This window comes from Eptatretus burgeri, chromosome 2 (genome assembly GCF_056783735.1).
Source record: "Eptatretus burgeri isolate ZD-2024b chromosome 2, Ebu_testis_v1, whole genome shotgun sequence".
Taxonomy (NCBI): domain Eukaryota; kingdom Metazoa; phylum Chordata; class Myxini; order Myxiniformes; family Myxinidae; genus Eptatretus; species Eptatretus burgeri.
Window position 1 is genome coordinate 110,974,408 of NC_140962.1, and position 12,441 is coordinate 110,986,848.

A 12,441-nucleotide genomic window follows, 5' to 3' on the forward strand; every position below is an offset into this window, starting at 1 on the left:
TCTCCGCTTCCTCTTTGCATGCACGTTCCTCACACTCCACTTCCTCTTTGCATGCACGTTCCTCACACTCCACTTCCTCTTTGCAAGCACATTCCTCAGTCTCCACTTCCTCTTTGCATGCACGTTCCTCACACTCCACTTCCTCTTTGCATGCACGTTCCTCACTCTCCGCTTCCTCCTTGCATGCACGTTCCTCACACTCCACTTCCTCTTTGCATGCACGTTCCTCACTCTGCTCTTCCTCCTTGCATGCATGTTCCTCACTCTCCACTTCCTCTTGCATGCACGTTCCTCACACTCCAATTCCTCTTTGCATGCACGTTCCTCACTCTGCTCTTCCTCCTTGCATGCATGTTCCTCACTCTCCACTTCCTCTTGCATGCACGTTCCTCACACTCCAATTCCTCTTTGCATACACGTTCCTCACTCTCCACTTCCTCTTGCATGCACGTTCCTCACAGTCCAATTCCTCTTTGTATGCACGTTCCTCCCTCTGCTCTTCCTCTTTGCATGCATTTTCCTCACTCTCCACTTCCTCCTTGCATGCGCGTTCCTCACACTCCACTTCCTTCCTATTTACGTACATGTTCCTCACTCTCCACTTCCTCTTTGCATGCATGTTCCTCACTCTCCGCTTCCTCTTTTCATGCACGTTCCTCACTCTCCGCTTCCTCTTTGCATGCATTTTCCTCACTCTCCGCTTACTCTTTTCGGGCACGTTCCTCACTCTCCGCTTCCTCTTTGCATGCATGTTCCTCACTCTCCGCTTCCTCTTTGCATGAATGTTCCTCACACTCCGCTTCCTCCTTGCCTGCATGTTCCTCACTCTCCACTTCCTCTTTGCGTGCACGTCCCTCAATCTCCCTGCTGCCTCTTTGCATGCGCATACCTCACACTCCACTTCCTCTTTGCATGCACGTTCCTCATTCTCCGCTTCCTCTTTGCATGCATGTTCCGCACTCTCCGCTTCCTCTTTTAGGGCACGTTCCTCACTCTCCACTTCCTCTTTGGGTGCATGTTCCTCACTCTCCACTTCCTTCCTCTTTGCGTACACGTTCCTCACACTCCACTTCCTCTTTGCGTGCATGTTCCTCATTCTCCACTTCCTTCATCTTTGCCTACACATTCCTCACTCTCCACTTCCTCTTTTCATACATGTTCCTCATCCCCGCTTTCTCTTTGCATGCACGTTCCTCACACTCTGCTTCCTCTTTGCATGCACGGTCCTCACTATACGCTCCCTCTTTGCATGCACGGTCCTGACAATCTTCTTCCTCTTTGCATGCACGTCCCTCAATTCCCTGCTGCCTCTTTGCATGCGCATACCTCACACTCCACTTCCTCTTTGCATGCACGTTCCTCATTCTCCGCTTCCTCTTTGCATGCATGTTCCTCACTCTCCGCTTCCTCTTTGCATGCATGTTCCTCACTCTCCGCTTCCTCTTTGCATGCACGTTCCTCACACTCCACTTCCTCTTTGTGTGCATGTCCCTCTTTCCCCGCTTCCTCTTTGCATGCACGTTCCTCACTCTCCACTTCCTCTTTGCATGCATGTTTCTCACTCTCCGCTTCCTCTTTTAGGGCACGTTCCTCACTCTCCACTTCCTCTTTGCGTGCATGTTCCTCACTCTCCACTTCCTTCCTCTTTGCGTACACATTCCTCACACTCCAGTTCCTCTTTGCGTGCATGTTCCTCACTCTCCACTTCCTCTTTGCATGCATGTTCCTCACTCTCCGCTTCCTCTTTTAGGGCACGTTCCTCACTCTCCACTTCCTCTTTGCGTGCATGTTCCTCACTCTCCACTTTCTTCCTCTTTGCGTACACGTTCCTCACACTCCACTTCCTCTTTGCGTGCATGTTCCTCACTCTCCACTTCCTTCCTCTTTGCATACACATTCCTCACTCTCCACTTCCTATTTTCATACATGTTCCTCATCCCCGCTTTCTCTTTGCATGCACGGTTCTCACATGTTCCTCATGGTCCTGACAATCTTCTTCCTCTTTGCACGCATGTTCCTCACACTCCGCTTCCTCTTTGCATGCATGTTCCTCACTCTCCACTTCCGCTTTGCGTGCATGGTCCTCACACTCCGCTGCCTCTTTGCATGCATGTTCCCCACACTCCACTTCCTCTTTGCATGAATGTTCCTCACACTCCGCTTCCTCCTTGCCTGCATGTTCCTCACTCTCCACTTCCTCTGCGTGCATGTTCCTCACTCTCCACTTCCTCTTCGCATGCATGTTCCTCACACTCTGCTTCCTGTTTGCCTGCTTGTTCCTCACACTCCGCTTCCTCTTTGCATGCATGTTCCTCACACTTCACTTCCTCTTTGCATGCATGTTCCTCACACTCCGCTTCCTCCTTGCCTGCATGTTCCTCACAATCCACTTCCCGTTTGCGTGAATGTTCCTCACTCTCCGCTTCCTCTTTGCCTGCATTTTCCTCACACTCCGCTTCCTCTTTGCATGCATGGTCCTCACTCTCCGCTTTCTCTTTGCATGCACGGTCCTCACTCTCCACTTCCTCTTGCATGCACGTTCCTCACACTCCGCTCCCTCTTTGCATGCATGGTCCTGACAATCTTCTTCCTCTTTGCATGCACGTCCCTCAATTCCCCGCTGCCTCTTTGCATGCGCGTACCTCACACTCCACTTCCTCTTTGCATGCACGTCCCTCACTCTCCGCTTCCTCTGTGTGTATGTTCCTCACACTCCTCTTCCTCTTTGCATATATGTACCTCACTCGCCACTTCCTCTTTGCCTGCACGTTCCTCACTCTCTACTGCCTCTTTTCGTGCATGTTCCTCACACTCCTCTTCCTCTTTCCATGTATTTACCTCACTCTCCACTTCCTCTTTGCATGCATGTTCCTCACTCTCCGCTTCCTCTTTTCGGGCATGTTCCTCACACACCACTTCCTCTTTGCGTACACATTCCTCACTCTCCGCTTCCTCTTTGCATGCATGTTCCTCACTCTCCGCTTCCTCTTTGAGTGCAAGTTCCTCACGCTCCACTTCCTCCTTGCATGCACATTCCTCACACTCCACTTCCTCTTTGCATGCACATTCCTCACTCTCCACTTCCTATTTGCATGCACGTTCGTCACACTCTGCTTCCCCATTGCATACACGTTCCTCACTCTCCGCTTCCTCCTTGCATGCACATTCCTCACACTCCACTTCCTCTTTGCATGCACATTCCTCACTCTCCACTTCCTCTATGTATGCATGTTCCGCACTCTCCGCTTCCTCTTTTAGGGCACGTTCCCCACTCTCCACTTCCTCTTTGGGTGCATGTTCCTCACTCTCCACTTCCTTCCTCTTTGCATACACGTTCCTCACACTCCACTTCCTCTTTGCGTGCATGTTCCTCATTCTCCACTTCCTTCATCTTTGCGTACACATTCCTCACTCTCCTCTTCCTCTTTTCATACATGTTCCTCATCCCCGCTTTCTCTTTGCATGCACGTTCCTCACACTCCGCTGCCTCTTTGCATGCACGTTCCTCACACTCCGCTGCCTCTTTGCATGCATGTTCCTCACACTCTGCTTCCTCTTTGCATGCATGGTGCTCACTCTCTGCTTTCTCTTTGCATGCACGGTCCTCACTATCCGCTCCCTCTTAGCATGCACGGTCCTGACAATCTTCTTCCTCTTTGCATGCACGTTCCTCAATTCCCTGCTGCCTCTTTGCATGCGCATACCTCACACTCCACTTCCTCTTTGCATGCACGTTCCTCATTCTCCGCTTCCTCTTTGCATGCATGTTCCTCACTCTCCGCTTCCTCTTTGCATGCATGTTCCTCACTCTCCGCTTACTCTTTGTGTGCATGTCCCTCATTCCCCGCTTCCGCTTTGTGTGCATGTTCCTCACTCTCCGCTTCCTCTTTGCATGCATGTTCCTCACTCTCCGCTTCCTCTTTGCATGCACGTTCCTCACACTCCACTTCCTCTTTGCATGCACGTTCCTCACACTCCACTTCCTCTTTGCAAGCACATTCCTCAGTCTCCACTTCCTCTTTGCATGCACGTTCCTCACACTCCACTTCCTCTTTGCATGCACGTTCCTCACTCTCCGCTTCCTCCTTGCATGCACGTTCCTCACACTCCACTTCCTCTTTGCATGCACGTTCCTCACTCTGCTCTTCCTCCTTGCATGCATGTTCCTCACTCTCCACTTTCTCTTGCATGCACGTTCCTCACACTCCAATTCCTCTTTGCATGCACGTTCCTCACTCTGCTCTTCCTCCTTGCATGCATGTTCCTCACTCTCCACTTCCTCTTGCATGCACGTTCCTCACACTCCAATTCCTCTTTGCATACACGTTCCTCACTCTCCACTTCCTCTTGCATGCACGTTCCTCACAGTCCAATTCCTCTTTGTATGCACGTTCCTCCCTCTGCTCTTCCTCTTTGCATGGGTGTTCCTCACGCTCCACTTCCTCCTTGCATGCACATTCCTCACTCTCCACCTCCTCTTTGTATGCACGTTCCTCACTCTCCACTTCCTCTTTGCATTCACGTTCCTCACTCTCCGCTTCCTCTTTGCATGCACGTTCCTCACTCTCCGCTTCCTCTTTGCATGCATGTTCCTCACTCTCCGCTTCCTCTTTGTGTGCATGTTCCTCACTCTCCGCTTCCTCTTTGCATACACGTTCCTCACTCTCCGCTTCCTCTTTGCATGCACGTTCCTCACTATCCGCTCCCTCTTTGCATGCATGGTCCTGACAATCTTCTTCCTCTTTGCATGCACGTCCCTCAATTCCCTGCTGCCTCTTTGCATGCGCATACCTCACACTCCACTTCCTCTTTGCATGCACGTTCCTCATTCTCCGCTTCCTCTTTGCATGCATGTTCCGCACTCTCCGCTTCCTCTTTTAGGGCACGTTCCTCACTCTCCACTTCCTCTTTGGGTGCATGTTCCTCACTCTCCACTTCCTTCCTCTTTGCGTACACGTTCCTCACACTCCACTTCCTCTTTGCGTGCATGTTCCTCATTCTCCACTTCCTTCATCTTTGCGTACACATTCCTCACTCTCCACTTCCTCTTTTCATACATGTTCCTCATCCCCGCTTTCTCTTTGCATGCACGTTCCTCACACTCTGCTTCCTCTTTGCATGCACGGTCCTCACTATACGCTCCCTCTTTGCATGCACGGTCCTGACAATCTTCTTCCTCTTTGCATGCACGTCCCTCAATTCCCTGCTGCCTCTTTGCATGCGCATACCTCACACTCCACTTCCTCTTTGCATGCACGTTCCTCATTCTCCGCTTCCTCTTTGCATGCATGTTCCCCACACTCCACTTCCTCTTTGCATGAATGTTCCTCACACTCCGCTTCCTCCTTGCCTGCATGTTCCTCACTCTCCACTTCCTCTTTGCATGCATGTTTCTCACTCTCCGCTTCCTCTTTTAGGGCACGTTCCTCACTCTCCACTTCCTCTTTGCGTGCATGTTCCTCACTCTCCACTTCCTTCCTCTTTGCGTACACATTCCTCACACTCCACTTCCTCTTTGCGTGCATGTTCCTCACTCTCCACTTCCTCTTTGCATGCATGTTCCTCACTCTCCGCTTCCTCTTTTAGGGCACGTTCCTCACTCTCCACTTCCTCTTTGCGTGCATGTTCCTCACTCTCCACTTTCTTCCTCTTTGCGTACACGTTCCTCACACTCCACTTCCTCTTTGCGTGCATGTTCCTCACTCTCCACTTCCTTCCTCTTTGCATACACATTCCTCACTCTCCACTTCCTTCCTCTTTGCATACACATTCCTCACTCTCCACTTCCTATTTTCATACATGTTCCTCATCCCCGCTTTCTCTTTGCATGCACGGTTCTCACATGTTCCTCATGGTCCTGACAATCTTCTTCCTCTTTGCACGCATGTTCCTCACACTCCGCTTCCTCTTTGCATGCATGTTCCTCACTCTCCACTTCCGCTTTGCGTGCATGGTCCTCACACTCCGCTGCCTCTTTGCATGCATCTTCCCCACACTCCACTTCCTCTTTGCATGAATGTTCCTCACACTCCGCTTCCTCCTTGCCTGCATGTTCCTCACTCTCCACTTCCTCTGCGTGCATGTTCCTCACTCTCCACTTCCTCTTTGCATGCATGTTCCTCACACTCTGCTTCCTGTTTGCCTGCTTGTTCCTCACACTCCGCTTCCTCTTTGCATGCATGTTCCTCACACTTCACTTCCTCTTTGCATGCATGTTCCTCACACTCCGCTTCCTCCTTGCCTGCATGTTCCTCACAATCCACTTCCCGTTTGCGTGAATGTTCCTCACTCTCCGCTTCCTCTTTGCCTGCATTTTCCTCACACTCCGCTTCCTCTTTGCATGCATGGTCCTCACTCTCCACTTTCTCTTTGCATGCACGGTCCTCACTCTCCACTTCCTCTTGCATGCACGTTCCTCACACTCCGCTCCCTCTTTGCATGCATGGTCCTGACAATCTTCTTCCTCTTTGCATGCACGTCCCTCAATTCCCCGCTGCCTCTTTGCATGCGCGTACCTCACACTCCACTTCCTCTTTGCATGCACGTCCCTCACTCTCCGCTTCCTCTGTGTGTATGTTCCTCACACTCCTCTTCCTCTTTGCATATATGTACCTCACTCGCCACTTCCTCTTTGCCTGCACGTTCCTCACTCTCTACTGCCTCTTTTCGTGCATGTTCCTCACACTCCTCTTCCTCTTTCCATGTATTTACCTCACTCTCCACTTCCTCTTTGCATGCATGTTCCTCACTCTCCGCTTCCTCTTTTCGGGCATGTTCCTCACACACCACTTCCTCTTTGCGTACACATTCCTCACTCTCCGCTTCCTCTTTGCATGCATGTTCCTCACTCTCCGCTTCCTCTTTTAGGGCACGTTCCTCACTCTCCACTTTCTCTTTGCGTGCATGTTCCTCACTCTCCACTTCCTCTTCGTGTGCATGTTCCTCACACTCCTCTTCCTCATTGCATGTGCATACCTCACTCTCTGCTTCCTATTTTCGGGTGTGGTCCTCACTCTCCGCTTCCTATTTTCGGGTGTGGTCCTCACTCTCCGCTTCCTCTTTGCATGCACCTTCCTTACTCTCCGCTTCCTTTTTTCGGGCATGTTCCTCACACTACACTTCCTCTTTGCATGCGCGTTCCTCACTCTCCACTTCCTCTTTGCTTGGCAATTCCTCACTCTCCACTTCCTCTTTGCGTGCACGTTCCTCACTCTCCACTTCCTTCCTCTTTGCTGACACGTTCCTCACTCTCCACTTCCTCTTTGAATGAATGTCCCTCACTCTCCGCTTCTTCTTTGTGTGCATGTCCCTCATTCCCCGCTTCCGCTTTGCGTGCACGTTCCTCACTCTCCACTTCCTCTTTGAGTGCACGTTCCTCACTCTCCGCTTCCTCTTTGCATGCATGTTCCTCACTCTCCGCTTCCTCTTTGTGTGCATGTCCCTCATTCCCCGCTTCCTCTTTGTGTGCATGTCCCTCATTCCCCGCTTCCGCTTTGCGTGCATGTTCCTCACTTTCCACTTCCTCTTTGCATGCATGTTCCTCACTCTCCACTTCCTCTTCGTGTGCATGTTCCTCACACTCCTCTTCCTCGTTGCATGTGCATACCTCACTCTCTGCTTCCTATTTTCGGGTGTGGTCCTCACTCTCCGCTTCCTATTTTCGGGTGTGGTCCTCACTCTCCGCTTCCTCTTTGCATGCACCTTCCTTACTCTCCGCTTCCTTTTTTTCGGGCATGTTCCTCACACTACACTTCCTCTTTGCATGCGCGTTCCTCACTCTCCACTTCCTCTTTGCTTGGCAATTCCTCACTCTCCACTTCCTCTTTGCGTGCACGTTCCTCATTCTCCACTTCCTCTTTCCATGCACGTTCCTCACTCTCCACTTCCTTCCTCTTTGCTGACACGTTCCTCACTCTCCACTTCCTCTTTGCATGAATGTCCCTCCCTCTCCGCTTCTTCTTTGTGTGCATGTCCCTCATTCCCCGCTTCCGCTTTGCGTGCATGTTCCTCACTCTCCACTTCCTCTTTGAGTGCACGTTCCTCACTCTCCGCTTCCTCTTTGCATGCACGTTCCTCACTCTCCGCTTCCTCTTTGAGTGCATGTTCCTCACTCTCCACTTCCTCTTTGCATGCACGTTCCTCAGTCTCCACTTCCTCTTTGCATGCATGTTCCTCACACTCCGCTTCCTCTTTGAGTGCATGTGCCTCACTCTCCACTTCCTCTTTGAGTGCATGTCCCTCATTCTCCACTTCCTCTTTGCATGCATGTTCCTCACTCTCCACTTCCTCTTTGCATGCACATTCCTCACTCTCCACTTCCTTCCTCTTTGCGTGCACGTTTCTCACTCTCCACTTTCTCTTTGCGTACACATTCCTCACTCTCCGTTTCCTCTTTGCGTATGCGTACCTCACACTCTGCTTCTCTTTCTTCATGTTCCCGAGCTTTCTCTTCCTTTGTGGCCACTTGCTGTTCTTTACCAAATGCCATTAATGTTTCACCCTTTCGTCCAAGCCGCTCACCTCCTTCGACCTACTTCTGGAACTCCATGGCAGATGGATGGGCGGACAGTTCGAATTCAGATCACAACTGCAGTATCTTGGCTTGCACGCACTGCCTTCATTCCAAGCTTCTGCTTCTGTGACACTGTATGAAGCCTTTTACCACTGACAGGTCAAGTCATGGTCGCCATTGTTCAGGTTTTAAATGGTGGGAGGACCAAACACAGCTCATCCTCTCATGAATGCAAGCCCAAGGTATTGTCTTGCGAGTATTAACGATCGTTCAGGTCGGCTATCAACATGATGGATCTTTGTTAGACGGTGTCTGTGACTTCTGATTGGCCATACAATGAACACAGAAAGCAATGTAAAGGTGGAAACGAAACTTGCATTTCGAATAATCAGATACAACCAAATGAGGACATCCAATGTACAACTCTGATTCCCGTGCTGTGGTGTCTTCATTCAGTGTCTTTGACCTGCTGATCACCTCACCCGCCGGGTACTGTCCGACTCCAACATCGAGAGTCATGTTGTACTCACTCGATGTCCTTGCCATGTCGATATGTTCCTGTCGTACTCGATTATCCAAATCAAGCGAGACCCGTAACGCTGGTCCTTTCAGGATGATTGTAGAGCTCAAAGGACTTCTTCCCGGCACACGACCTCAAAATGAGTGACTCTCTCCCCAACCCCCTTTTTGTAATTGGCTACAGGTCAGGTCAGGTATGGGAGCATGTGCCAGAACAGCACGTCGCTGCGTCCACTTTCCGCCGGTACTCCAGGGGCCTCCGTCTGGCCATCCCCCAGGCAGATGCCAGGCCCATCCCCATCTCCTTGAGATGATGGTCAACCTATTGCAACCATGAGGCACGTGGTCGACCCACTGGCCTCCTCCACTCATGAGACTCCCTCGCTGAGAGAATCTGGTGAGCAGGATCAGAGTCAGGAAAATGAGCCACATGTCCATACAGCCGCAACTGACGCTCACGGACTATGCAGGTAACAAATCTCATCCGAGTCTCTCTCAGCAACCGCTCGTTGGACACAAAATCCGACCAGCGATAGCCAAGGATTCTCCGAAGAGACCTGGTACCAAAGGAATTAAGTCTCCGTCTCAGATCCTTGGTCAGAGTCCAAGTCTCGCACCCATAGAGCAAGACTGGAAGTACCAAGGACCTGAAGACTCGGACTTTCGTCCTCCCGCACAGGTACCGGCAGCGCCACACCCCATGATCCAGTGAATCCATGACTCCCCAGGCCCGACCCAGACGTCTATTGACCTCTGACTCGCAGCCAGCAGAGACATGAATATCACTGCCAAGGTAAGTGAATCTCTCCACGACCTCAACATCCTCACCACAAACAGACACAGACAGGACAGCAGCATCCAAGATGTCACCGAAAGCCTGGATCTTAGTTTTGACCCAAGAAACCCGTAATCCCAACGGCTCCGACTCCTCATTCAGCACCTCGAGGGCCCCCAAGAGGATGTCTAAAGTCTCCGAAAAGATGACTGCATCATCTGCAAAGTCAAGGTCCGAGATCTTGACATTCCCAAATGACGCACCGCAACTTGATCTCTCCGACATCCTCCCTAGAATCCAGTCCATACAAGTGCTGAAAAGTGTGGGGGCAAGTACACATCCCTGACGAACTCCAGTAACAACTGGAAATAAGTCAGAGGTGGTACCACCACACTTCACAGCACTCTCAGTACCAGAGTAGAGTTCAGACATCAGATCGATCAGTTTTGGTGGCACCCCACGAAGACCAAGAATCCTCCAGAGGACATCCCGATTCACTGAATCGAACGCTTTACAGAGATCAACATAGGCTGCAAGCAGCCCCTGCCGAAACTCTCGTCTGCGTTCGGTGAGGACACGAAGTGCAAGGATACGGTCAATCGTTGACCTCTTTGGTGTAAATCCTGACTGCTCTGGACGCTGGTGCTCAAGCAGATGGTGGCGAACCCTATCGAGAATTATCCGAGCAAAGACCTTGCCCGGCACTGAGAGCAGCGTCACCCCTCGGTAGTTGTTGCAGTCTTGGCGATCACCCTTCCCTTTCCAGAGAGGGACAACAAGGCCCCTCTTCCAGTCAGTTGGGATGATGCCTATGTTCCAGGCAGAGCACAAAACTGCATGCAACGACACGAGTGCAGCATTTCTACCAGCCTTGAGAAGTTCGGCATGGATGCCACAGATCCCTGGAGCTTTGCCCCGTTTCAAATGGTTCACCGCAGCCCGTGTTTCCACAAGCGTAGGTGGACCACAGTTGATTCGAGGGTCAGCAACAGGGATTGTAACACCCTTGACGTCCAACTCGACAGTTGGGGGATCAGCCTGGTACAACTGCTCAAAGTAACCGGCCCAGCGGGCCTTCACTTCAGACTTCTCTGTCAAGAGCCTACCACTCTCTGCTCGAACTGTAGTGCTCCGAGGGATGGGCTTGGATGAACGTAATGCGCGAATTCCCCTGTAAGCGGGACGAGAATCACCTGTCCACAGGTGATGCTCTACCCCCTCACAGATTCCTCGCACATAGGCCTCCTTGTCCACCCTCAGTGCACGTACAGTTTTACGCCTCAGCTCCCTGAACAGCTCAGCTCTGCCATTCAGCCTGGCCCTGCGACTCTGGTCAATGGTATCCAGTGTCCCTTGAGAGACAAAATTCTTCTTTGCCCTGCGGTGAGCTCCAAGGCATCCACCGGCAACATCAAGGACGGTGGTCTTGAAGGCGCTCCACAACTCTTTAGGACCCCCCAAAGCACCCAGACCCCCCAAGTGTCCACTCAGCCTGTTCGCAAACTCCTCAGCTACTCTCTCATCCCTGAGCTTGGCAACATCCAGCCTCGGCTGGGATGGTACCATTCTCCAGGATTTAAGGTGCAGCTTTAGAGTTGCTACAACAAGCCTGTGGTCAGTATTGAGGAACTGAGCACTCCGGTAGACCCTGCAGTTCTGGATCATCCTCCAACGACCGTCAATGAGGACATGGTCAATCTCCTTTGCCACACCGCCAGCGTTGGAATACCAAGTCCAGCGATAAGCTTGTGGGCGCTGAAACCATTAACCAGCCACCCTAAGTCCATGACTTCTTGCAAAGTCAAGGAACTTAGTGCCATTCTGGTTCATAGTTCCTGACCCATGGGGACCAACACACACCTCATAACCGTCCCTATCAGTTCCAGTTGATGCATTGAAATCCCCCAAGACTAGAAGTGTATCTCGTCTGGGGCACTGATCAACCACAGACTCGAGCGTGGCATAGAATGCATCCTTCTCTGTGAGATCACTCGCCTCAGTCGGAGCATAAACAGAGACCAGGGAAATGACACCTAAGGAGTGACGAATCCTTAATCTCATAATACGCTCGTTGACCAGTGTTACCTCAATTATCATTGGGGTCAGCTTATTGGACACAGCTACAGCAACTCCTTGGGTATGGTAACCATCAGAGCGACCAGACCAATAGTAGGTGTAACCACCCACCATTATCTCGCCGCAATCCGGTCTCCGAACCTCAGAGAGAGCTGCAATCCCGATGTCCAAACGCTTGAGCTCAGATGATAACAGAGACAGGTGATCATCCTCTCTTAGGGATAGGACATTCCAGGCACCCACCCGAAAGGACCGCCTCAGGTTAACCCAAGGAGACCGCCGTCTGGTGGACGACACCTCAGCACCACTCCGACACACTCTCCCGCAATCTGACCCAGGGATGTTACCCCGTGGTTTCCCTCCTATCAAAGATTGGGGGTCCCGAAGGCTTTGCCCCAATCCCGTCATCCGGTGAGCTGCCCTGCGAAGGGAAGCTGCACAGGAGGTACTCCCACGGAGTGGGTTTTCAGATTTTTTTGCGTTTTTACGTTTTGCGGAATGAAGAGTTTTACGGTGGCCGGAGTGCAAATCCTGCCACCAACCTCCTAATAAGAAGTGA